The sequence below is a fragment of the Dermacentor variabilis genome, chromosome 1 (genome assembly GCF_050947875.1).
Source record: "Dermacentor variabilis isolate Ectoservices chromosome 1, ASM5094787v1, whole genome shotgun sequence".
NCBI lineage: Eukaryota > Metazoa > Arthropoda > Arachnida > Ixodida > Ixodidae > Dermacentor > Dermacentor variabilis.
This window is the reverse complement of record NC_134568.1, coordinates 141777752-141802427: the sequence shown is the minus strand read 5'-3', so window position 1 is coordinate 141802427 and position 24676 is coordinate 141777752. Positions and strand designations below refer to the sequence as shown.

General features: G+C 49.0%; 1 protein-coding gene and 1 non-coding gene across 3 annotated transcripts in view; both read left to right on the top strand.

Annotated features, from left to right (window-relative positions):
• The window catches only part of LOC142585550 (uncharacterized), a 399003-nt gene that overhangs the window by 44945 nt on the left and 329382 nt on the right, over nt 1-24676 (top strand). The window lies entirely within an intron of this gene.
• Nucleotides 21110-21182, top strand: TRNAT-CGU (transfer RNA threonine (anticodon CGU)). The gene has a single exon. It is a non-coding gene; the product is annotated as a tRNA-Thr (tRNA).

The window sequence follows — 24676 nt, the reverse complement described above, 5'->3', positions numbered from 1 at the left end:
CGGTTGGTTGGTGGTGCATAGCTATTAGAAAAGGGGCGCAAATTAACACATACGCAGACCTCTACGAGGTGTTTTTTATTAGCTGCACCAAATTTTTTAAAGGTTGCTAATGGCAGATAGCACAATTCTAACCCTTGATCTAAATTACTTCTACGAGAAATCAAAATGTTCAAATGAATTAGTAACGTAATTACGCTAATTAACTTTTTTAATTAATTACTTTACGCCACATAGTTCTATCTACGAATTATAATAGCCGCTGAGTTCGCAACCCGTATCCACTTGGAACGAACTCTCTGGGACGGCACCAGTTCCGAGATATTAATTCTCAATGTGTCCGACGAAATGCATTGGCGTTCCACTTACTTTGTTAAGAAACCGCTGTTTAACGCATTGAAGCACAGAAGTAACTCCACACCACACAGCGCTCTATGAGTGCTGTGTGGTGGACGCATCGGGTGCGTCTTCGTGCGTGGGTGTGCGCGTGGTTTCGATTGAGCGCTGTGTGTGGTGGACGTATCTAGTGTGTCTGCGTGTGTGTTGGGGTGTGCGTGGTTACAAGTGTGCGCTCTTTTAATTATCTAAGTTCTCAACTGGCCACGTTAAAGGTACCATCAGAATTAAATTTTTTTTTTCCTTTCGTGGTAGAAATTAAAACCTCATAACTTCCCAAAGGTCAACCGAGCTAACAATTCTCGTCGTATTCTCCCATCCCGCAAAGGGGAAAAAATTGTTTTATAGCCTTGCTGCATTCTAAGGGGTGACCATTTTTAAGCTTTATAGAATGTTTAAAAACTGCTTGTGGCAGGTAGCATAATTCTTGTCCTTGAGCTGCATTATTCGAAGAGGCGTACTTTACTAGCACGAGAAATCGAAACACATATTCAATTAATTAATCAAGAATAACTAATTAACTCCTTTACTATTTACTTTGTGAATTGTAGCCCGTGAGCTTGCAAAGCGATTTATTCACTTAAAATGAATTTCCAGAATGACACCAGTTTCGAGATATTATCTTCCCAAGTGTGGAACGAAATACATGGGCGTTCGAGTTACATTTGTGCTTCAGTGCATAAAACAGCGTTTTGTTCAAAAAGAGCAAGTGGAACAACACAGCATTTTTTACGGCAAGTAGGATGGATTGATGGAAACTCACCCGCTACAATTCGTATATCGCAATATGTGCCGTAAAATGATTATTTCAAAACATAATTAGTGGATTTTTCTTAATTATTTGAATGTTCGTTTCGCTTTCTCGTGCAAGTAATGTCCGCCCCTCTGAATAATCCAGCTCAATGGACAAGAATTATGTCATCCGCAACAGGATATCTTTAAAAATTCCGCGAAACAGAAATGATCACCCTGTATAAGATGATTGTAACGGGTCACAATAAAAGGAACGTCAGATTCCTTCTTTCTTTATTTATGCCTTAATTTACACAAGTGCAGATTAAGCAGTGAACAGCGCGACTCGTCATCTTCTTCCGTGCAGTGATCCCTGACTCAATATCGCGTGACTGCCAGTTTCACCTGTGAGGCAGATCATTTTATACCTCCAAATTTACATACGAAATGCTCATGATTGTCTTGGATTGATTTTATGATGGAAATAAAGCCCGTAAAGTACCGCGAAATCAGCGAAATGTTCTACACCATTAAGCGGAGAGGACAGAAGTCAGCTCCCTGGCTTCTGAGATTTACGACATGTTGGTTGCCTCGATGCTCACCTCCGAGCTCCATCGTATCTGAAGCCTTACGCACACCGCCTCCTTTCAAGCCCAAGTCCCCGCACAAAAATCCGCGGCCGTCACAATCGTTACCGTATGTTCGTGGTTGAGATGTGCATTTTTGGAGGAGTTGTTCTTGATTCATGCATCTGACAGAACGGAGAATAACACATTTCACCGTGTCACCGATAGCCCGAACTGCATTGCACAGTGGCGCCAGAGTGAAGACTTATCTCGAGCATTTCTTATGTAAACGTCCGCGCGGTTGTATGACGGCGGTTACCAGGTCACGTGATGTGAATACTTTGCAGTGGAGCTGCTTAGCGCATCGGATTTGCGAAGTCTGCGCCCCTCTCCCTCCCCTTACTGAATATTTTGGAAGAGTGTGAAACACGGTGTTTGTTTTATTCTTCCACATTTGCCAACGCACCGTGGTGCGTCAGCGACTATGGAGTTTTGCTGCCGAGCAGGAGGTGTAGGGGTGCTCGACGTCCAACCGCAGATGCCTCATTTCGGTAGAAGCGAAATGCGAAACGATTGTTTTGTTGTCAAATTAGATGAACACGTGATGTTCAGAATTAATGCGAAGCCCAGTTCACCACTCCCTGTTTGCGCCTTGTTGCATGTGCTCTCATTTTTTGTGTGTGTGTGCAGGATGGAGCTGGCTGCAAATGAGAAAAAAAAAAGAAACAGTGCAGCCCTTAAATGCCTGCACGCAGCTCTGGGCCGTAGTATAAGGCTGGTAGAATTAAATGGCATTGCCACGGTGTTATGAGGCTTGGAAATTTCAAGCCTGTCGCTGTGCTGCGCACGATATCGACGGACTTGTGCGGCGCCATAACACGTGTTGCGTGAGGGGCATGGATGCATGCTGATAAATAACCCTGTTCTGCGTTTGTAGCGCATCTAGTATTGATTACGAGGATACTAGGCAATATATATCAGCCGATAAAAGGCTGCATGTGTGTACGCACGGGCTCGTCTACGCCCAGCGACGAGTGAAAGCTGTTCCAATGTCGGCGGTGATGCTGCTAAATGAAACTAAGTGAAGGAACCCGGGGCTGAATTCACGAAGCTTTTAGTTGATAAGCGCGTTTTGCCATTGACAGGTTGCCTTCGCTGAATTCAGGGTGTCTACCAACCGGGAAAATCGAGAAATCTCAGGGATTTTGAGTTGTCTGGAAATACTCGGTGAAAACTCAGGGAATTTGTGCTTGTATCAGGGAAAATTAGCTATAATTTTACTGAAAGGGAACGAAAGTCGCGGTAATGCTGGCTCGAGTAACACAGAGAAATCGTAACGAATGGTCTCTGACGCCGCGTCATCGGCTGGAGGAGTTGCTAGTGTACAGTCAACAAGCGACTTTCCGGACGCCAGATAATTCGGACGGCTTCGCGGCACCACTGCGTGCCCCATAGTGTCAATGTATAAGAAAGCCTGAAGTTTTGGACTCAAGAACCCTTCGCCGTTCGATTTTCGGGAGTTTTTACCGTGACCGCAGCTCCGAAACGGCATTACTAAAAGCCACAACCGCCGCCATTTTCATAACCTCGCCGCCTCAAACCGGCCCACTTGCACGCAGATCCGCTGGCAGCAGTTGGAAGCCGCTGGATCTGCTGGCACCGCTGGCGACAGTGCTAGGCCTAGTGGCTTGGAGATTCGGTATTAAGCTTCTCGCCGTTCTGTGCCGCGTTTTTCATTCAAAGAATTCGCCGCTGTCATGACGCAGTGGCACCGACACCGCCTTTGTGGTCATCGCGACTGGCTTCGAAGTTCGGAAAACACGGCGCGTTGCATAATGCCGCTTCCAGAAAGCCAGCTTCGTCTCAATACACCAGCGTTACGCTGTGAAGCATACACAAAAGTATTTGCGGTGAAGCATAACAAGTGTTGGAAGGGGCAACTGTCACAGACACAATATGTATTCCTTAATTAAACACGCGTGCACCCGCCATCTCCTGTCACAGTACAAGCACCGATATGCCTAATAAGTGTACTGGCAGGCCTTCGGCGCTTCTTCAGACGTGCCTGTGACGATTTGAGCCCTTAAGGTCTGTAAAAGACATGCATTCATTTTTTCGGACGTTTTCGCGGCCCCTGGCTAGGGAGTCCGTAAAATCGGGACGCTGACTGTACAACTTGTCCAAGAGGATGCTCCAAATAATCCGTGTGGCGAACGCGCAGCCGAACGAGAACAAGAAGACAAATGACGTACGCACTGAGCAATGAACGGGGAAGGAAGCATGCCGCCGCTTTTTTGAAGGAGCTTGCGCTCTAAAAGCGACGTGTTGGCTGACGCCGAGATGTAGCTGTCCCTCTTTCAAGCAAAAAACTCTTAAAAACAGTGAAACGCAATTCTGAGGCGTTGTGCGCGGGCTCACAGTATGTCAGGACAGTTGAGGTTGACTTACTAGCTGTTGCGAGAGAATCTCACTTGTGATAAAGTTCGGGACTCGTACCAATTAGCTTGCTATCAGTTGATAGAAATAGCTCATATTCGAAGATATTCTGTATGCATCTCTTTTTATTCGTATCTGAGAATGTTCGACTCGATTTGCAGTGGGTCTTGCCATTTTTTTTTCGGAAATATCTTATCCGCCCTGCATATTATTAACCCGGCCCTCCCTTCTGTTTTCTATTTTGAAGGAAATAAGCACTTCTCCTTACTATTAAAACTGGATTAAGTTGTTTCTTTTTCCATTTTTAACATGCTTATTAGAGAGCAACAGCATCGGGCGATATGGTGCCAACCCATCTTGACATAAGACGAAGTTTTGTGTCACTCAGGGAATCTTGCAAAGGCACTCGGGGGAAACCTGGTAAACTCGGGGAAATTGGAAATGTCAGCTTGGTAGATACCCTGGCTGATATATGCCCAGCATCAGGATTGACTGACATTTTCTCTTACGAACAAATCTAGCGTAAGAAAGTTTTTGTGAATACGTGCCTCGATTTGATTGATGCGAGAAAAACACCCGTCCCCATGTCGCGGACGACGACGACGGTTGCGAAAAGCGGAACGAGATGCACGGCTGGGAACAGTCGCTACTCGCAGGTCGAAAAAAGCGCCCGACGAAGGTTAGTGTCTGACATTCGATGGAGGCGCGGCTTGGCGATGTCCGTGAAAGTGGAAAGCTCGCAACTCTTGCGAAACACGTACATAGTAGATGCCGTGAGGTCGTTGCAGACAATTTCCAGGCAGACCAGGAAACGCATTCGCGAAGGTCGGGCAAGGACGCCACGTTGGACACCACGGTGACAATCGAGGACTCTGTGGCAGTGAAATAAAAGTTCTAGTTCTTGATTGACGCGTAGTAATTGGTCGATGCTCGGAGATGTGTAGGGGACTTTGTAGATAGTAAATGCAAAGCCGAATGAACGGTGGGTATCGGGTTCCGCGTTTATTAACTCCTTCATCGAGCAACTGAGCGGCGTGCCTGCTAAGCGGGAACGCTTATTCCTTCCATGATTGGTTGAAGAAGCTGGTGAAAGTTGTCCGTGACCAGTATAGCGTAAGTGTCCTGATAGAACAAAAAAAAAAAATCACGCAGAAACTCGTCTTGGAGTTGTCTCCAAATCGCTCTACAATGCTCCAAGTCGGCTCTACATGTGGTCCTAGAGATAGCTTTTATTCCACCGTCACCAAATCTTTCAACAAAGCTTTTATAGAAACCATTTTCCATTGACATTTGTGCCGCCGCTACAACACATGCATATGGTTCAGATATATTCACCTTTTTGCAAGCGTGCATGTATGACTTTGCAGGTTTTCAGCCGCACTGGTACGTACCAGCTTTTGATAAGTTGCTTCTCTTTGCTACTTTTGTAAGTTCAAAGCTAGTTGTAGTGTTTGTGTGGTGCATGCTGTGCCCAACGTGATTTATAGGTCCTTCCTAGGCCATGGATACGAGATGTGTTGGATAGTGCTGGCACGTTTCTCGCCTATGGTACGATTCTTGCATAGACATGCTACAATAAATACCATGCAAGAAAAAAGTGAGTGTTTAGCCCAATGGGTAAGACGCTCGGTTTCCGAACGCTGGGTCGTAGCTTCGAAACTCACCACCGCCACCGTTTTTCCTTTCGAATTTATTTTGTTTTATAGATTAATTTCTTTATACCAATTCGTCTTACGTGGAGGACAGTTTTCCTCGTTGGATAGGTGTTGGATGCTTGCGCATTAAAAAAAGTGATTGCATAAATGTGGCATTGATGATGCAACCTTTAGGGTGTATGCACTGAAGCTCGGCCGCGACGTTGCGCTGCGGTGCCTCGGCGCCGGTCTCCATATTTGTAGCTGCTCCGCAGCAGAGGACAAAGCGTTCTGCCGGGTGTTTGCTGTGCAAAAGTCTCTTGTTTTATCTCGTGTCGTTCCGCTTCTGCGAGAAAACTGGTGCTAAATGTTTCGCGGAATGTGCCGCGCGATTCTCTATGCTGTCCCTGCGTGGCACGTGTCCCGTTGTTGAATCGACACAGTGGGTTGGAGCTATAACGCCACTGAAAGACGCAAGTTCTGTTCACGTTTCATACCTGTAATTTATTGAATTTTCTAACCGAGCCACGCGCGCGTTGCTCTGTAGTATAGTTGCTGAAGATGTGACTGTTGAGGTGGCTGTTAGGAAAGCAAAGATGGTGGTCCACATATTTCTGTATTGTTTGGTGTCTGTGAGCTGGGCAAGGGGCGCGGGACGTCGGCTTCCCCTTGACTGTTGCGACGACAGGCCGGCCATTGTGAATCTCCTGCAGGGAAAAGAACATTGACCTGTGGAGTGTATTCTATGCGTAAGCTTTTTTTTGTACGCAGCCTTCCCTAGGAAGAGTGGATACTTATTTTATGTCCATGTCGTGTAACTATCGCGCGGCTTCTTTCGAACCATATTGTTTCCTATAGGGAATGTTAGCGGCCATCCTCTAGGCGAGTTTAACTTCGAGATAATGCCGACATATGTGAGGTTCGGCTTGTGTTCAACGTGACTCTGGTCGTGTCTGAGCATGTAGAGCTTTTTGGGAATTCGTAAATATGTCTTGATCCTCCCGTAATATATCTTGCGGTTATGCTTGCTAATTTAAAGGGACACAAAATGAAAATATTAAGTCAAGCTAAAGTGATCAGTCAATGATCAAAAAATTGCCGACGATTACGTTACTTCCTAATGCGAAATTTGAGCGCAGCAAATAAGCTGTTTCACCTTTTCGATAGATTGAGGCAAAGAAATCGAGCAACACATGTATGCGCTATCACAGAATTTTTTTTTTATTTTTCACACGTATTCCTTTAACAAAGACTCCACTAACAGTTCTTGACAGTCATGAAGGAAGCTTTGTGGTCGGAGAAATAGACTGATATATGTTCGACTTGGTACACCAATGCTTGATTCTCAAAGACGAGATCTATACGAGTGCCTCGCGAGGTTGTCACAGCCGTGGGACACGTTACGAGCGAGAGGAACGGGATGTTCTCTCGCATAAGTGTTAGGAAATTGCTGTTTGTCTTTATGTCAAGCCGCCACCGATCTGGCTCTCTGATTGCCACCGCACAGGGCGAACGGCAGCGGCAATTTCGGCTCGGGCGGTGCACATATACAGATCCGCCGCCACCGATCTGGCTCTCTGATTGCCACCGCACAGGGGTTGCATTGGAGGAGGAGCGAAGAAAGGAATTAAGTTCGAGCCGGCGCTTTGACAACCGGAGACTCGCAGGAAGAGGGGGGAGGGGGGCGGCGTGTACACCCAGCGGCAAACGATGGGGGCAGAAGCGCGCGCAGCAAGCGGACAACACGATAAAGGGAGGAGGGAAGAGATAGCAGCGACTGACTGATGCCGCTGACGCCGATAGTGAGTCAACCCCAGCTGCGGAGTTGGTTTCAGGGACAACGAATAACCGGCGCGTCGGCAACTGAAGAGCACCCTATCCGCCACACAAGAACAGGGGGGGGGGACCCTTTCCTCCTCTTTCTGCATGGCGGCGTCGGTGTTCTATGCAGTCACGTTATCTTGACTCTCTAGCGGCGTCAGCGGCATCCAGCGGTATCAGTCGGTCGCTGCTAGCGCTGGGGGGATGAAAGGGGGGCGGAGCTGGTTACGAGGCCGACGACGACGCCGACGCGAAACCCAGGAACGGACGCCAAAGAGCTGCGCTCTAAAACGTCTAAGGCAACGATATTGTCGAGAACGTTGCTTTAGTAAGCGAGAAATTGAGGTAACTAATGCAGGGCACGATTTGAGACTCTGTCGGGAAATTCTATAGTACTAGCCCGATGACGTAGCAACTCCTCATTATAATTCTGTCACTAGTGCTGAACTACTGATAGTAAAAAGATAATTGTATTGCATAATAAGACGGAGGAAAATGCTACTTGTCCAGTTCTATTCGATATCTAGAAAAAATAACTCATTGGCGTTATCCTTGACAACTACGTGCCGGATGTTCAAAAGGTTCAGTTTTCGCTCGACCCTGTGCTGCCCGGCGCTCTCATGTTTTGGTAGTTTCTGTATCGCGTACTGCGCTTGTTTTGTTGTCTCGTGAAGCTGAGACTACAGATTCAACCACGTGCACGCGGTATTCAAAAGTAGCGACAGTCTTTCATTTTTGCTTGGATAAATACCATCGTATGGCCGTAAAAAATTTCGAGGACGCTTAAGCTCCGCCTTTAGTAGTGGAACGCGACAGCATTCAAAGATCCCTGACTGCTTCTCACGCTTCCTGGCTTTCCGGTAGAAACGCGGCCTCTTGCCCGGGCCGCGATGCGACTGAGGCGAGCGCCATGCATCTGGAGGTGTTGCAAGGAACCGGGCGCGCCGCTCCGTGGCCTCCCAAGATGTTGCGCGCGCCGGCGCGCGCAAATGGCTGACACCGCGGCCGGTCTGTGTATGGTAGAAACACTGGAAAAGGGGTGTACATTTTCGCGTTACAGAATTATGTTTTCTCGTATATTCAGATTACAATTCGACGCTGTCATGTCTGTAGGTTATGTGTAAGTCGTATTTTGCAATTTTGCTACGTGTTTTAGCTTGATAAATTCAATTAGTTCAGCAACTTTCTTGCGCCACATGGAGGGTCTGGCTATGCGTGGTTCGAAATTCTTTTTGCCAAAACGGCGTCCGACGCTGACGCCGGATTGTGTGCGACACAGGGCCCGCGTTAAAATACCCAACGTGCCTCAATGCTAACATTTTAACCAGAGAGTACCAGAGCTAAGTTTCGTATGCCGTCACCGCGAGTAAAAATGCATTCCACGCCGCCAGTGGTAAATGCTGTGACGCCATCTCATAACTAGAAATCAAAACACTTTCGGGACTCCATGGCTTCCGAGATGGGATAGTTTCTACTCAGTGTAAGATGGAGACGAAGCGATGGCTCATTTCACCATTTATTTGTTACGTAGGAGATCAAGTAGCAAAAGCAATGTCGAATCGAAGCGAACGCACTGGTGGCTGTCATGTTACGCAGTCACGTGGTAACGTGCTTTCCGCCGCCCTAACTTCCGGGCGAAAACCCTAATTTCTGCAAGCAGCAGAAAATGCCGCGTCCATGTGATATCTTGGGATGCTGTCGGCTGTTGCTGTCGGAAGTTGTTACGTGCCCTCTGAGGAGTGTTTACCGCACTAACTTTTCAAATTAGTTCATCAGTAGCGGAGATAGATATATTTGAAGCGGCGCGAACCCATGATTTCAGGAGGCGAGCATCACCGCCAGCACACATCTCCACTTGCTCCGTCTAACCTCCGCAATCGAAATTCCTTCCCTGCGTTCTCTCATACCGAAGCCGAGGATCCCGTGACGAATACGTCACGAGCACCACCATCTTCTTCTCTATTTCTCTCTCTCTCTGTCGTTAGTAAAACAAAAACGCGCTGACAATCTGTTTGTATCTTTGATTATTTCTCTAAACGTTAAATCGGCTGTTGAAGCAACAGATGAAACAAATAATTGATTTTGCCTTGAATAATTCTCGGAAGTCACGTGTCACTATGAGCGACGTCACAGCCCTGCCACATACGGTAGGCGCACTTGCGCGATAGACGTTGACTCTCCGGCTGGGGGCCCGCGAGGGGAACGATAAATGGCGTTCGGTTTGAAATTTAAGCTCTTTCCGCGGCGCGCAGGGATGTAATACTTAGCTGACACGATCGTTAGCGCGCATTGTATGCACTGCGCTTGTCAGCTCAAAATGGCCAGACCTGGTGAGGGGCCCTTTAAGTAACCGAAGAAATCGGAAACGAAAGATTGAAACTGGCGCATAGTTTGCGCAATGACCTCCAGATTTACTGCCCTGCCGGTGGAACCGTTCGAGTTCGATATAACGGTACACTACAGTGCAAGTGGTTATGCTTTGATAAAAATTACCAATATAAGAATGAGTCGACTCTTCTTAATTTGACCCTTACTGGACCGCAAGATTTGGTCGAATTACCTGAAAGGTCGACTTAACAATCGGCGGAAAAATCAACGAATTAGAATTGCTTGAAGTATTTTGTCGTCCTCGACAGATTGTAATATGGTGCTACAATTAATATACATGTTGTCGTCGGAGCTGACAAAGTTCTCAAAAGAGACGTTGGGCATGGCACAGTTCAAGTCGTCGTCATCACTGCAGGACAGGTTTCGTCGTTGTCGCCTAGGGAAGCAGTAGCGCCGCCTATGAATATTTTGCCTTTCAAGCTTTTAGTAACTGCTGCGCGCGTAAGGGGGCGTCGGTTGGGGTCGGTGCATGTTGAGCGCAGCGGCCCGTTCGAACTAAACGATTTTTTCTTCCATAGTAATGTATGCTTTCTCGCCGGAATTTTCCAGTGGGTTCGTATTAAGCAAAAAGTCGATCTAAACGAGGTCTGATTAACTGGAGTCGACTGTGCAGAAAAAGCATCGCCTTACATGATATTTCCTTAGAGGGAAAAACATTCTGACAGACGAGACGTTTTCTCAGGACACGCTGTCAAGAGTCTCCTGACTCTTCGAGAAAAAAAGTAAATCCGAAGCATCTGCTATCCCGGCGTTTCCATGCGTGCAGCAGTACTGAGGCGTCACTTTTCCCTCGAGCTAATTGTTAACTCTGTGATCTAAATTATCGCATGTGGTATTTGATAGGCGTGGTTTAATCTCTTCGCATGTACAGACAGGAATTGATTCAGTGACGTATTCAAGCTTCATTCAAGTTTATGGAACCTAGCCTGAGGCTGGTATTTCGCGTGGTTGTTGCGATTCTTCGTGACGCTGGAGTTGAAATTGATTATGAAGGTGACTTGAGCACTCCAAATTAGTCTTTCCGTCTCGCTCAAAGTGAGGCCATTCTGTACCATGCCCGACCCTCATGACTTGGAAGTGTCTTGTAACATGCTCATGTGTGGAAAATAAATTCTACCTGGAGCCCTGCTAGTTCATGATCCAGATTTCCTAACGGCAAGAGCCAAAGAACATGAAGCAGATATAAGCAAAATCAAGGCCTCATTTTCCGCGAGGTCTATATGGGAGCTGTCGAATAAAGCCGTTGGTTTGGCATGTGCCCTACAGTATTTTAAGCAGCTAGAATGTTAAGGCGCGTGTAATTGTCGCAGTGGGAAACGGCTAGAGCACGTTTCAAGATCGTCCAAGTGTTGCCTTTTGCAATATCGGTTTCATTCTATTGGCGAGCATTGCGACAGCTCACACTGTCGCTGCCACTGTCGCGTGGCGTTGCCACTGTCGACGGACTTGCATGAAGGACATATCGGTAAGTGAGCCCGTCACCACTTCTTCAGAAGCGCGGGCTTCCTTGTAAGCTCAAAGTTGGGCAACGCATCGAACGTTCAGAATATTGCGCGCATCGTGTGCCGTGATGGCCGCCTCTTTGTAAGAGCTATGCTTTCTCGTCATCCTAAACGGGTGCTTCCCGAGCAGTCTGTAGCGACGTGAAAACAGCGGCCAAGGCCCCACGAAAGGAAGAGCTCACTCCTTGCAAGTGGTTTCTCGCGCGGCCCCTGCTCGCGCGCACACACCTCTCTTCCTTTGTGTCTGATTGCTCGCGTCAATGTTTTTCTTACCCGCGCCCTCGACGTGCGATAAGCGAGCGTGTCATGGCCGGCCGCCGCGAACAGCCTTCGGAAACCGGGAACTGGCACGGGGCAGCTGCCCCCTCTTTTATGCGCGTTTCTCCAGAGCGGACCTTTTTGCATGCTGCGCATGCGGCGCGTGGCTTGTTGGGTGCCGTGGGTTCAGCGACGCCGTCGGTGCGCAGGTCCGCGATGATCGGCGGGGTCAGGCTGCTCCCCGCCGACGCGCACGCACCCGAGCGACCCGGAGCGGGCTCCCGCCCTCTTGGCCGGGCTTTCCTTGTTTCATGCATACACGGCGAAGCTTGCGACGTTTTGCCTCCATTCGTGGCTAAATCGGGTGCCGCTGCTGTCGACCCCTTTGGCCGTGGGGCCCATCACGGGCTCAACGAGCTCGCGATTCGGCGAGACAAAAGCAAGGGGCGCCGCTCGGTGTCTTCGCGACCTTCGGCGCGCTTTGCGTCTCCTGGCGTGAAGGCGGGCTTGTGTTCCCTAGCTTACGCGGATGAATGAACTGGTTGCGACGCTGACACCGTAACTGCGTTTGAAAGGTGTGAGGGGCCAAGAGCGAACATCCTTTAACTGCGGTGCGAAACCAGGCGATACGAAAGAAAAAAAATCATATTTATTCCTACGCTTTCTCTGATTGAGCATGAATGCTTAGCTCTAGGGTTTAATACTTTACGAAATTTCCGGCAGTACAAATCGACTACTATTTTTGAGCCGACCATGAATATATATATATATATATATATATATATATATATATATATATATATATATATATATATATATATATATATATATATATATATATATATATTGTCCCACATAACTTGAGCCAGGGTTTAAAAAATGAAAGGCACTCCGGACGCGAGTTGAACCGAATGCATAATGTTGGCACTGGCCTAGAGTTACTCAGGGTATATTTCTTTCCCCTTAACTGACGGGTTAGATATGTTTAATCAACATGTTTAATTAATCAACTTCTTAATTTTTGGCTGCAGACCCTAAGTGTGATACGCAAAGTTGTAGAGTCACATTGAGAAACCTCTCAATAAATTGTTTCCAACACGATATATCTCACGTGGTCTTTTTTTTCCCGCGTTCCAAAGAAAGCCCGCGAAAGACGAAAAAATACCACGTGACGGGGCGCTTGCGCACTGATACAGTGCTGCTCTCGATTTTCCCGATCCTCGTGCCCATGCGTGAGTTGCTAGAGAGAGACATCTGCGGACTTTCACTCCTCGGAATCGGTTTTTCCCTAGGTACTACAGTACCACGGATAAGTACGCGCTTTGCTCCGTCTGTCCCTAGCCGAGCTAGGGACAGACGGAGTCAAGTGCATTTATCTGCACGACAGCAGATAAATACAGTTGAAATAAGCTCGCTATCCATGTTCGGGTTTCGTGGAGCCGCATCAAAGCGTTGAACTAATGACTGGAAAGCCCTCGTTTTGAATCGCAGGTTTGATAGACGTTTTTTTTATTTTTTATTTACATTATTATATAATTTTCACATTTGGCTCTGCAGTAGTTCTTTCCCTATGTTTCACACTAGGCCTGACACACAGGATTCCATGCAGAGGGGAGCGAAGCGCGGGACTTAGGTAGGTGCTGCTTTAGTGGCCGCAGACCAAAGAATCGTGGCGCCTTGTTACTGCGAATTCGTGTTTTTGTAAAAAAGTATTCATTTGCAGATTATACTAAAGTTCTTGTTCATGGCTGGGCGGCGCATATGTACAGGGCGTGCCCATGTGGCGCGTACTCCTCCCGTTGCCGACGACCGTGGCACTGGCAGAGCGCTGAACACGTACTCCGAAGCGACAAACCTTATGCTACGTGCGCCACAATGCCAAGTACCAACCGCTGACGACAAGCAACTGCCGCTTCGCCATTTAGGACTCCGTCTCCGTTGTTATTGTCCAGTTTGGACGGAAGTTTAAGCGGCGCTTACACGGAAGGGCGCCGTCCTATGGAAAACGCACATTGCAAGCAAGGGTCCCCAGCAAAAAGTTCCCGGATCTCGCAGAAGTCTCCAGCAAAAATCCCTCTCTGTAGGTCTCTCTTGCAACTCACGCATACGCGCGACCCTCTGGCCATAATGAGAAAGAAGCTCTCGTAAACGCACTGCGTGTCTCTGGCGCCATAACGCCTCCACTCACGAGCTTCTCATGCGCGTCAGTGCCGTGACAGCTAGGCACCCTAGTGACAGCGCGACTGGAGCGCCAACGGTGACGGCGTGAACGCGCCTCGAGTGAATCGAGTGTTGTGATAGTCGAGCATTGGCTATTGGAGGATTCTGTCGCAATAAAATTTATGAGCATAACGTCAAGAGGCAGGAAGGTGGTGGTTTGGTGTAGAGAGAAAATGGATGCAGAGTTGTTATGTGTCGAGATTAAGAGGAAGAAGTGGAGGTGGGAACGTTATGTAATGGGCGTCGATCATATAACCGGTGGAGTGTTATAGTAACCAGACGGATGCAAAGAGAAGGCAAACGCTGTTTATGATGGCAGAAGATTAGGTGGTGTGATGAAAATGGGAAATTTGCAGGCACAGGTGCATGGAGACGGCTGGCGCAAAGCAGCATTGATTGGACATCCCTGGGAGTGGCTTTGGTCCTCCGATGGGCATATATGAGTAGGCTTCTGATAAAATATACGTACCACATTGTTCGATAGACCAGCTCCAGAAGTCAATTTGCTGGTCTCAATCGAAACAGTGTCGATCATGATCGTGCATAGTCATTTTCGTTGTCAACAGGCAGTGTATGTACTAATTAAGTTTTAGCCGGTCACCTCAGCTGTCGCAGGCTGTCGGCCAGTTCGCGCCCCGAATCTGCGAACCCCTCGTGCCTATTTAGTCTCCCTACAGGGTACGCGATCATGGACCATGGCACCCTGTGGCGGCTATCGTAACAGGTTATTTTGCTCTGCTCCCATTTTCTCCGCGACGCATTCACGCGTGACGTCTCATGCGACTTCCACTTTCTACCGGTATTTTCGAACGGCCCAACTGTTGGCGAAGCCTCAGCAGAAGAAGGTCGTGAGAGTCCGAAACGCGTATTCGGCTTATGCGGGGGGGGAGGGGGGGGGGGGGAGTCGATGGATCCGCCACCGCCTCTGCACGTTGCGCGCGCTCGTGTGTGTGTTTGTGTTTGTGCGTGTGTATGCGTATATATAACTGGCCGCCTCGTTTTGCGTAGAAGAAGAGCGGGACGGAGCTTCCGGTATACGCGCGGAGGTAATTGCTTCCGTGTGCTCGGTTGTCTTCCTCGAATGTCCCCTCTCCTCCGATCACGCATCGTGTACCGCGAGATTGGCCAGGTTCCTTGACCCCCTTGCGAGCGAGCGAGGGCGAAAGCGTTCGACGTCTGGCTGACAGCGTTGTCTTCCGACGTGATGGCCGCGTGAGACGTGGTCGCCGTGCTGAAGCAGTAGCGAAAGAAAAGAGGTGATGGAAGAAAAAGAAAAAGTAACGAGGCCGCGACGAGGGGCGTGTGCTGGCAACGGCGGCCTCTGGCGTCTTTCAGTCGCGAGGAGCGCGATAATGATTGAGCCGCGGTTAATCGACGCCGGTGGTAGCGCAGCGCGCGTCGATGCCTATGACCCTCTCCCCCCTTTGTTGCGCTACTGTTTGGTCAGGTTACTCTGAACTAGAATTTGGCCTACTGCGGTGAAGTCGCGGATCCGCCCGCTCGGTTTCCTTCCGGAATTGAGTTCCACCGCGTCGTTATCGTGGGGTGCTTGGGTGGATTGAGATTTCGCTGTGAGACGAGCGCTCTATAATGACCTCTGCACGTATGACATGAGCTGTTTGGGTCCTTAGTGATGTGGTAGAATGGCCAGGAACAGTCAACGACATTGTGCCAAAACCACGCTAAAGTTAACAGCTCTGTCACCCCTTCATTGCTCTATCCGCCGTCTTAATTGCGCCTGCTCATTGCACCACTCTAGTGAATGCTTGATCATGGTGAAACTGGGGTTTGAGATACTTCTTGTCAGACCTTCCGTCTCTAAACACGTGGTACTTGCGATCCTCATTTTACCCTTGCCTTGTACATAGACCTCGTTTAGTTAGTTGTTCCTGTAAAATGTTAACGGATAGCTTCAAGAGATTTACTTGGTATACGAGGTCTGAAATAGAAACTTGAGTGGTGTATTCTTGGCAGGGGCTCGTGAAGGGTGCAAGGATGCTGATCCATCTCCTGCAATCCTCTCCTACTTCATCAAGGTGGCGTCCTAGGAAAAGTTGATCTACTTGCAATTGGATTCAGCGCCATTGCGTATGCATCCAATCCATGTTAAAATTATCGCCATCATTCCTTTTTCTATGCCCGATAGAGCCGGCTGTACGCTCCACTCTCGCGCCTCATGTGGGCACGAGCCACCTTCAATTTTCTTAATTACATTTGTTTTGTCTTGCGTGCCCCTTGGGGTAGGAGGGTGCTTGCTGAGTGTGCTGTAACTGTACGACTGTACGAGGCGCGTACAACACAATCCGGCAGCATTGATGCCTTCTGGTAGCATGTGTGGGTTTATTAACCAGTTGCTTTCACCCAAACAGGTCACATACATTCGGCGTTTTCTTATGTAGAGCGCTAGAACGGCGGCCTCCGGTGCGCTCAGGAGCCAGCCAGTGACGTCTAACCGTAGTTGCTGAACCCAAACGTGCCCAGCAGCTACCGTTAGACGTCGCTGGCTGCCTCCGCAGCGCCCCGGAGGCCGCCGTTCCCGCGCTCAGCATAAGCGTTACACCGACTTTGCACGTGACGCCTGCGACAAAAAACGATGTTCCACATTCGCCGCCAAGACCGTCAGGTGTGGTGCTGGCTAACACTCCCAGGTTTAGTTCTAGTAGATAAACACAGATTCCCCAGCAAGTGGATGGGAAAACGGCGCCGCGGTAGCTCAGTTGGTAAGGGCATCGCACGCGTAATACGAGTACACGGATTCGTGCCCCACCGGCGGCCAGTTGTTTTTTCCGTTTTCATTTCGATTAAATTATAATTTCATTAATTGAATTAATCAGTACATGTATCAGTAATCAGTAATCCCCTATGCTGTCTTTGGTGTATTTGTTATTTGGCTTGTTATGGGGGATAGATGGAAGTAGAAAGTTATACCCGATGAGTGCAATTTAGGCAATCCCAGGTGTGTTTCTAGCTTGCGCAAGTCTCAGCGTGCAGGTAGCTCTTTTAAAGCGAAACTTTATTTTGCTCTTCCGTCGACTTTTCCGCTGCTGCTGCTGCTACTGTCTTGCACGCCGCATCGGGGGGTGGTTCAGAGCGCGCATATACATGGAAGGAGCGTGGCAGAGAGGAAAGGGGGCGCGAGAAACTCGTTTGGACATTTACATCGCTTCAATGTGCACAGTGATCTCTGGAGCTCCCTGGGTGTCGCCACATTAGCCTCTTGACAGCTGTAGTTCGTGACCCCCCAAAAAGCATTGCGGTAACTGCAGTTTTACCCTTCTGCTAACGTGTAAGTCCAGAGGGAAGATAGAATAGATAGAAAGGAGGCAGGGAGAGGAGGCAGACAATGGGGATAGAATCACCGCAGTAGCGAAATGAGTAACAGCCTTGGTATTCTTCGCTCGCATGCATGGGGGGAAGACGGGAGAGGTAAAACGCAACATGAGAAGGTGAGGAAACCCTACTGCTGACATGACAGTGGTTGCGAACAAATTGGATAACTTTAAGTTCAAGGTACGGTACGATACGTTTCTGCTATTCCTGAAAAATAAAGACCATGTAAATTTGTCCAGCGGACAACTGGCGCAGGGCGTGCAGACGCAAAGACGCATTAAATCGCCGTAGGGTCTAGGCGACACTACGGAAGCGGTCGCACGTCAAATCAGCGCTTCTGTGCTTGCCGCGGTAGCGTTGCGACTAAGGCATTGCTCGATGTCGCGGGTTCAATCCGAACCGCGGCAGCCACATTCCGACGGAAGCGAAATACAAGAATGCTAGTCCACTTAGATTTAGGTGCACGTTAAAGAACAACAGGGTGTCAGAATTAATCCGGAGTCCGCCACTAAAGCGTGAATCATAACCTAATTGTAGTTTTGCCACGTACAGTCCACAATTCAATTAAAGTTCAACACTTCTGCCGCAATGCGATTCGCCATGTGAGGCAATCACAATGCTTGACCCTCTGAGAGGTTGTGAACATGGCGCACAACAACGCCTGAAGGAAACACGTCTCCCTCAGTGTTATGTGTACTACGCAAACAGCAGTGGTGCTCGCAAGGGAAAGTTTAACATGAACTCACTATACTCTCGTATTCGACCAAACGTTGAAGAAATTAAACATTCGCCGTCAACATCCCCGCTAATTATCGTCATTCACAGCAGGAAGCTTCGCTTACATCGGTTCCCACTGTGCGTGGGATCCGCATAACTTTTTCATCAGTGTCCGTGAAGCGCTGCCGCCATAGTCGAAACTAAAGCCATCAACGTTGAAAGCATCATCAAAACGCCGCCGGCAGAGATTTAGTGCCGCGGGTTCGCACCAGGCTGAGCCATTCGGAAAGAGGGAGTGCGGGCTCGCAAGGTGAGTTAGGTCTCGTGCGGCCTCGTGTGCAGTCTCGTTGAGGTTAGGGAGCGGCTCCTCCAATAGGCCCATGTGTGCCAGGAACCAATTGATGTAGTGTGGCGTAAGGTATTGTGTGCCAAGTATTCTGCCGGTGGTCGCGGATATGCTCCCTGTTCCGAAGGACAGAATTACCCTCTTGGAGTCACAGTATACCAAGCTTTCACCGTCTTATAGGAGTGCACCGTCTTATAGGAGGATTGCCCTGATATTTTTCCTCTGGTCAAGTGTTAGCACGTGGCTGCTACACTCGATCTCCCGAGGCGCGACGCCGATTTCTCGTAGGGTCCATCTGCTCGCAGGTGTGTCGGACAGCCTGGTGATCTGTGTCCGTTCCTGTGCCTCCGCAATATCGCTCAGCGTGTTGTACATGCCTAAAGCGTCCAGTTCATCCGTGCTCGTGTGCATGGGTAGACCCATGGCTCTCTTGGCGACCTTACGCAGGAGCGTTTCTAGTTTGTTTCTCTCCACTTTGGTCCAGTTGTGCATAGCCGCGATGTACATGAAGTGACTTGCGAAGGCCTGTGCTAGTCTAAGCAGGTTGTCCTCCTTGAGCCCGTGATTCCGGTTGGCCACTCGTCTCAGTAGGCGTGTGGACTTCTCGGCCTTCGTGGTGAGCTTAGCGACTACGATGGTGTTCGAGCCATTCGCCTCTATTGTCATGCCCAACATCTTGATGTGACCGACCACCGGGATCGTATTGCATTCAGCGGTGCGCAGGCGGACGCATGGGTCGGTGCCTGTGTCCCATCCCTTCGGTGTGGGCCCTCGTCTCTTGGGTCTATATAGCAGCAGCTCATGAGCGACTTGCTAGACGAGCACCGCCGGCCTGTTGGTTTAAGGTACTCCTCAGTGCTTCGGATCGCATTTTGTAAAGTGTGCTTGATTTGTCCTTCGCTCCCCTTTGCCACCCACATGGTCACGTCATCTGCATAGATGGCATGTTAGAGGTTCTCGATTCGAGTCAGTTGCTTGGACAATCCTATCATGGCCATGTTGAAGAGTGAAGGGGCTATCACCGAGCCTTGCGGAGTACCCCTGTCGCCCAGTTCGAGTGACTCCGACTGCAAGGAGCCGACCCGTATAGCGAGGCCTACCTTCCCCTGCGGAAGTCACAGATGTAGTCATGGAGACGTTGACCAAATCCGAGTGTTGAGATTTGCTGTAGAATGAAGGAGTACCGTATGTTATCAAAGGCCTTTTGTAGGTCCAGGCCTAGGATGGCCTTGACGCCTCTTGTTGTGCTGTCTGGTATCTGGCTTTTGACCAGCTTCATAGCATCTTGCGTCGCCAGCTCCTGACGAAAGCCAATGATGTTGTGAGGATATATCTCTTTGTCTTCCAGGTAGGGCTTCATACGGTTAAGCACCGCACGCTCCATGGTCTTTCCCACGCACGACGTAAGCGAGATTCGACGCAGATTGTCCATGCTGAGAGGTTTGACGGGTTTCAGTATTAAGACCGTTTTGGCCGTCTTCCTTTGCCTGAACGCCACGTCTCAATAACTATCGCAGTGAGCTGTTTTGCGCCGCCCCCGTCCAGATTGTGGAAGGTCTTGTTGGTGATGTTATCCGGCCCCGGTGCGGATTGGCTGTTGAGACCTCTGAGCGCTTGTATGATCTCTTCGGTGTTAAAGTCGGCATCAAGATCCGCGTTATGTAGACCCGAGTATTGGGAGGTCGCGTCCTCGGGAGCCGCCACATCCGCCACGGGGAGGTATTTGGCCGTCAGTCTTGCTATGAGCGCGTCCGGTGTTTCAGTCTTGCATGCCTCGTATAGCAGCTTGCTGATCGCGTCCCTCCGCGAGGCCTAATGTTCACGCCGTCCAAGAGGTGTTTCAGAATGTTCCAAGAAGCGCCTTTGCGTACCTGCCCGTCAGTCATGTTGCAGATGTCGTCCCATTGCTGTCGAGCCAGTGTGGAGCAGTGCTGTTCGATGCTCTGGTTTAGCTCCGCAATCTTCTTCCGCAGCCGACGGTTCAGGCGTTGCCCTTTCCATCTTTGCTGTAACGATTGCTTGGCTTCTAGCATGTGGCCGAGTCTACTGTCCATCTTCTCAGTTTCCAGGTCGGCGGTGACCGTTCGCGTTGCTGCCTCGAGATCCGTCTGGAGTTGCGTCATGCAGCCAAGTAGGGGTGCGTCCGCGTCCTCCGCGGACCTGCCGGTCCTCAGCTCTCTCAACTTGTCCCAGTCCACTAGCTTGAATATCTTTTCCTCGGTCCTGTGCGAGCCTACCATCATCGCTGTGGTGTAGTGGTCGCTGTCCACATCCACCCCTGTGTTAGACCACAACTACTGGCCGCAGCTGAGATACGAACCCACGTCTTCGCATTACGAGTGCGATGCTCTTACCAATTGAGCTACCGCCGGCGCCGTTTTCCCATCCGTTTTCATTTCAATTAATGTATCACTTCTTAAATTCATTGAGTAAGTACAGGTAATTTCCACTATGTTGTCCTTGGCGTCTTTGCTTGTTGGCTACTTATGATATGATTAATAAAAAGCGGGCCCCTCGGTTCCCTTTCTTCTCGTTGATAACATTACGAAGGTTTCGAATCAGGCAACATTGATGCCTTCGGGTATATAGCATGTGTGGGTTTATTGACCGTTGACCAGTTGCTGCCACCGAAATAGGTCACGCAGTAGTGACGCCTGCGGCAGAAGGATGTTCCACATCCGCCGTCTTGGTTTGTGAGTGGTGGCGAACACTCCCAGGGTTCTATAGTAGTAGAACAAATACCGCAGAAAGTGAATGCGAAACGGCGCCGCGGTAGCTCAATTGGTACGAGCATCGCACGCGTAATGCGAAGACGTGGGTTCGTATCCCACCTGCGGCCAGTATTTTTTTCATCCACTTTCATTTCAATTAATTTACTATTTCTTTATTTCATTTAGTAAGTAGAAATAATTTCCGCTATGTTGTCCTTGGTTCTTTGCTTCTCGATTACTCATGATATGAACACACATATATATACACACACACACACACACACACACATATATATATATATATATATATATATATATATATATATATATATATATATATATATATATATACATACACGGGTGTGATGGGATCTTGTGGGTGTGCTCGCATATTCACTAAATCTTTTTGAACTTTGACACATAGCTCTTGTAGCATTTATCTCAAAGGTCCGGATATACCCAGCTTGGTGTTTGCTGCTGTTTAGGTATAGCTTATGTTTACGAACACGTACTGGCTGTTTCATTGCGTATATGGAAAATCAAGGCGAATTTCCGCCATCGGTGTCGGTGTGATGTTCCGTGTAAAGTCCAAGTGCGATAAATGTACTTGAGAATAACTTTATCTTGGGCGAGTTGGTGTTTACTTCATATTGTTACGGAAGAATGAAAGAAGAGAGGAAGAAGAAGATCGCGGGATGTTGGCTGCTGCCTGTTGTTGGTCAGCCATCTTAACTACTCTGACGCATTTTGAATGTATGTATATATATATATATATATATATATATATATATATATATATATATATATATATATATATATATATATATATATATATATATGGTATATACAATCTTCTACACACCCAACATCCCCGTAACATATGATGCTCTTTAGCGCAAAAAAACTCGAAAAACAAGGAAAACAGTGAGAGGCGAAAGGAAAGGAAAGAGAAGTGGTTCCTGTGGGGAAGGAGAAAAGGCTAGCGCTATTTTCTGCAACCCATGCGGGAGCACGGCTCAGCTCCAGCAGGGTGTAGGGGATGGGGTTAAAAGAGAGAGAGGGTAGGAAGGAGAAAGGTAGAGGGTCGTAGAGATGGAAGCGAAGTAGTGGCCGATCAGGAAGCCCGAGATGGTGGGATGGCCGTTAGCCCATCCGTCTTTGTAGAAATGTCCTATAGTCTCGCCGAGAGCCCCGACGAGTCGAGGTACTCGACGACACTTAGGAAGGCTGGTAGCTGATTACGACAGGGGAAGAGGATATCTTCCTGTCGTGAACATGGGAGCCCCAGGCGGTGGAACTCTTGCAGAAGTCGACCGCGGTGCTGCAGGTGAGCAGGGCAGCTAGGCCAGCAGGAGGTGCTCCAGAGTTTCTGGTTCACCACAGGAGGCACAGGCTGGCGAGGTGGCTTTCCCAAGGCGGTGCCGGCGGGCTGCCGTCCAGTAGCAGCCAACTCGCAGTCGGAGCAGCAACGAGGCATCCCTTCGTAGGAGGCCGTGCTGTGGAAGAGGCCATGGAGGCCGGCCCAGGGATACACGTTTGTCCGGGTGGCAGGCGACGAGCGCTGGTCTTTGCTTTCGCCTCTCACTGTTTCCCTTTTTTTTTTGTCGCGTTCTTTGCGCTAAAAAGCATCATATCGAATCCGACAAGATCGCAGCCGCGCGCCGCGCGCTACAGGTACGAGGGAAAGCAGCGAGCGTGAGCCGAGAAGGATGGTGGCTGAGGCGACGGCATCTCCTCGCGCGTGCAAGTGAGGAAGGTGGGGAGGGTGCACGCCGACTTTTACCGCACACAAATTGGGAAGCAGTAAGATGTGCGCGCTAGGAGGGGCGGGGGAGGGCAGGGCAACACGCGATTCCGCTTCTGTTGCGGCCGCAACTGCGTATGGCTCGACTGAGCGCCGCCGCGTGCTTCTTGAAGGTAATCTGCGATGGGTTCGAATGCGAGCCACCCTGAAAAAGCTGATGGCTTTGTGTGCGCTGTGTATTCGCGCGCGTCTAGTTCGCGTTGGATCGAGAGGCAGCACGAAAGGGAATTCGCTCACCTCTGCTGCTGCTCTTCACGTCAGCGTTCGGACAGCAAGTGCCCGCAGTCTTCGAGTGTTCATGTTTGCCTGTGTCGCGTGACACCGTGCTTGTCAGTTTAGCTAGTAAGCGAATGTTTACAGCACTTTATACAGATGTTATATAACTACTAACCTTATTGCGTATAGCTATCTAATAATTTACTATCGCAATAAATGCCTTGCCCTTAGGACGAAACTGACTTTATATGTCTGCTAGTAAATAGGCCTTTGCGGGGGCTCTTCTGCGTGGGAACATCTTCAATCGCAACTTATCAAAATGCGGTGGACTACGTGGCAGTCATGGTGGTCTTGCGAGAGCCAGGCCACGTCGTCTTATTCGGTTTGTAGTGTCTTTTACTGGGTACACGTTCCGTCTGATTGGGAGATGGGCCGTTTCGTCTTGCCAATGTACGAAGGCTTCGCTTACGCCGATCGCCACACTGCGTGGGATCCACGTAATTTTCTATTTTGCGTTAACCCGCGCGGTTTTGTAGGTAGTACGAGCTTTATGACTGTCCGGCTGTATAAATTTACATATTTTAATGCGATTAGGATGCTTGGCATACTCGGACGAGTTTTCGGCAATCTAGATATCCACCTCTCGCACCAAAAATGTGTGCCGATCCCGGAGATAGTGCAACCTAAAAATGTGGGCCGTTCGTGTAGGTTTGTGGCACTCGGTATGTGCCGCTTTGAAATGGACCTCTTCGACGCTAACGTGGGTCACTGGGTATGCGCGGACTTCACGGCGGCGCCGCCAGAAGACGCAGCGCGACCAGAGGGGAAGTGCGAGAGAGGAGCCCGGCTTCAGTACACGCCTCACGTATATCATTATGCAAAAAAAGAGGTGAGGCGTGCAGACAGGACACAAGAGTAGAGAAGCGGACAACACGAACGCCGACTATCAACTGAAGGGAGCGCTGGGGCGAAAAACGAAAGAAGACACAAAACTCATCTGCGCAAGCTCAGGAATGGTAACACCACGTGTCAGTCGGGTACATGTGCCGGACTACGTGAGAGATTTGGCACTGTTAAGGCACTTAATCTCTTCCTTACGTAAAGTAATCGAAGGCTGACTCACGCACGCACTTCCACCATTATATGTATGCCACGCCTCTACCATAAGACGCGTATCTTCATTCTTATGCCTGTACAATATCGCGCATTCATCTAACTCTGGCGCTCGGTTAAAATCTTGGCAATGTAGGGAAATATTAGAAGGCGATCCACCGGTTAACGACCTTTTATGTTCCATTAGCCTCTGATTAGCCGTCCCGTTTGCCGTACGTAGAACTGGCCACAGCTAAAGGGAATTTTATAAACCACACCCATAAGACAGTCAGTAAAACTGTTGTTCTTATTGTGCTTCACTGGACAAATATCTGTTCTTTTTTTGCCTTTTACCTGCTCCTTTTTCCTCTATACGGCAGCGCATACCTTACCTAGCTTATTGGGAGCAGCGAAAGCCACATTAACATTATATCTATACTTGCAACTTTTTAAAGCCTGCGTGACACTGAATGAATGTACGGAATAGCCTCTACTCTTTTTTTGCTATTA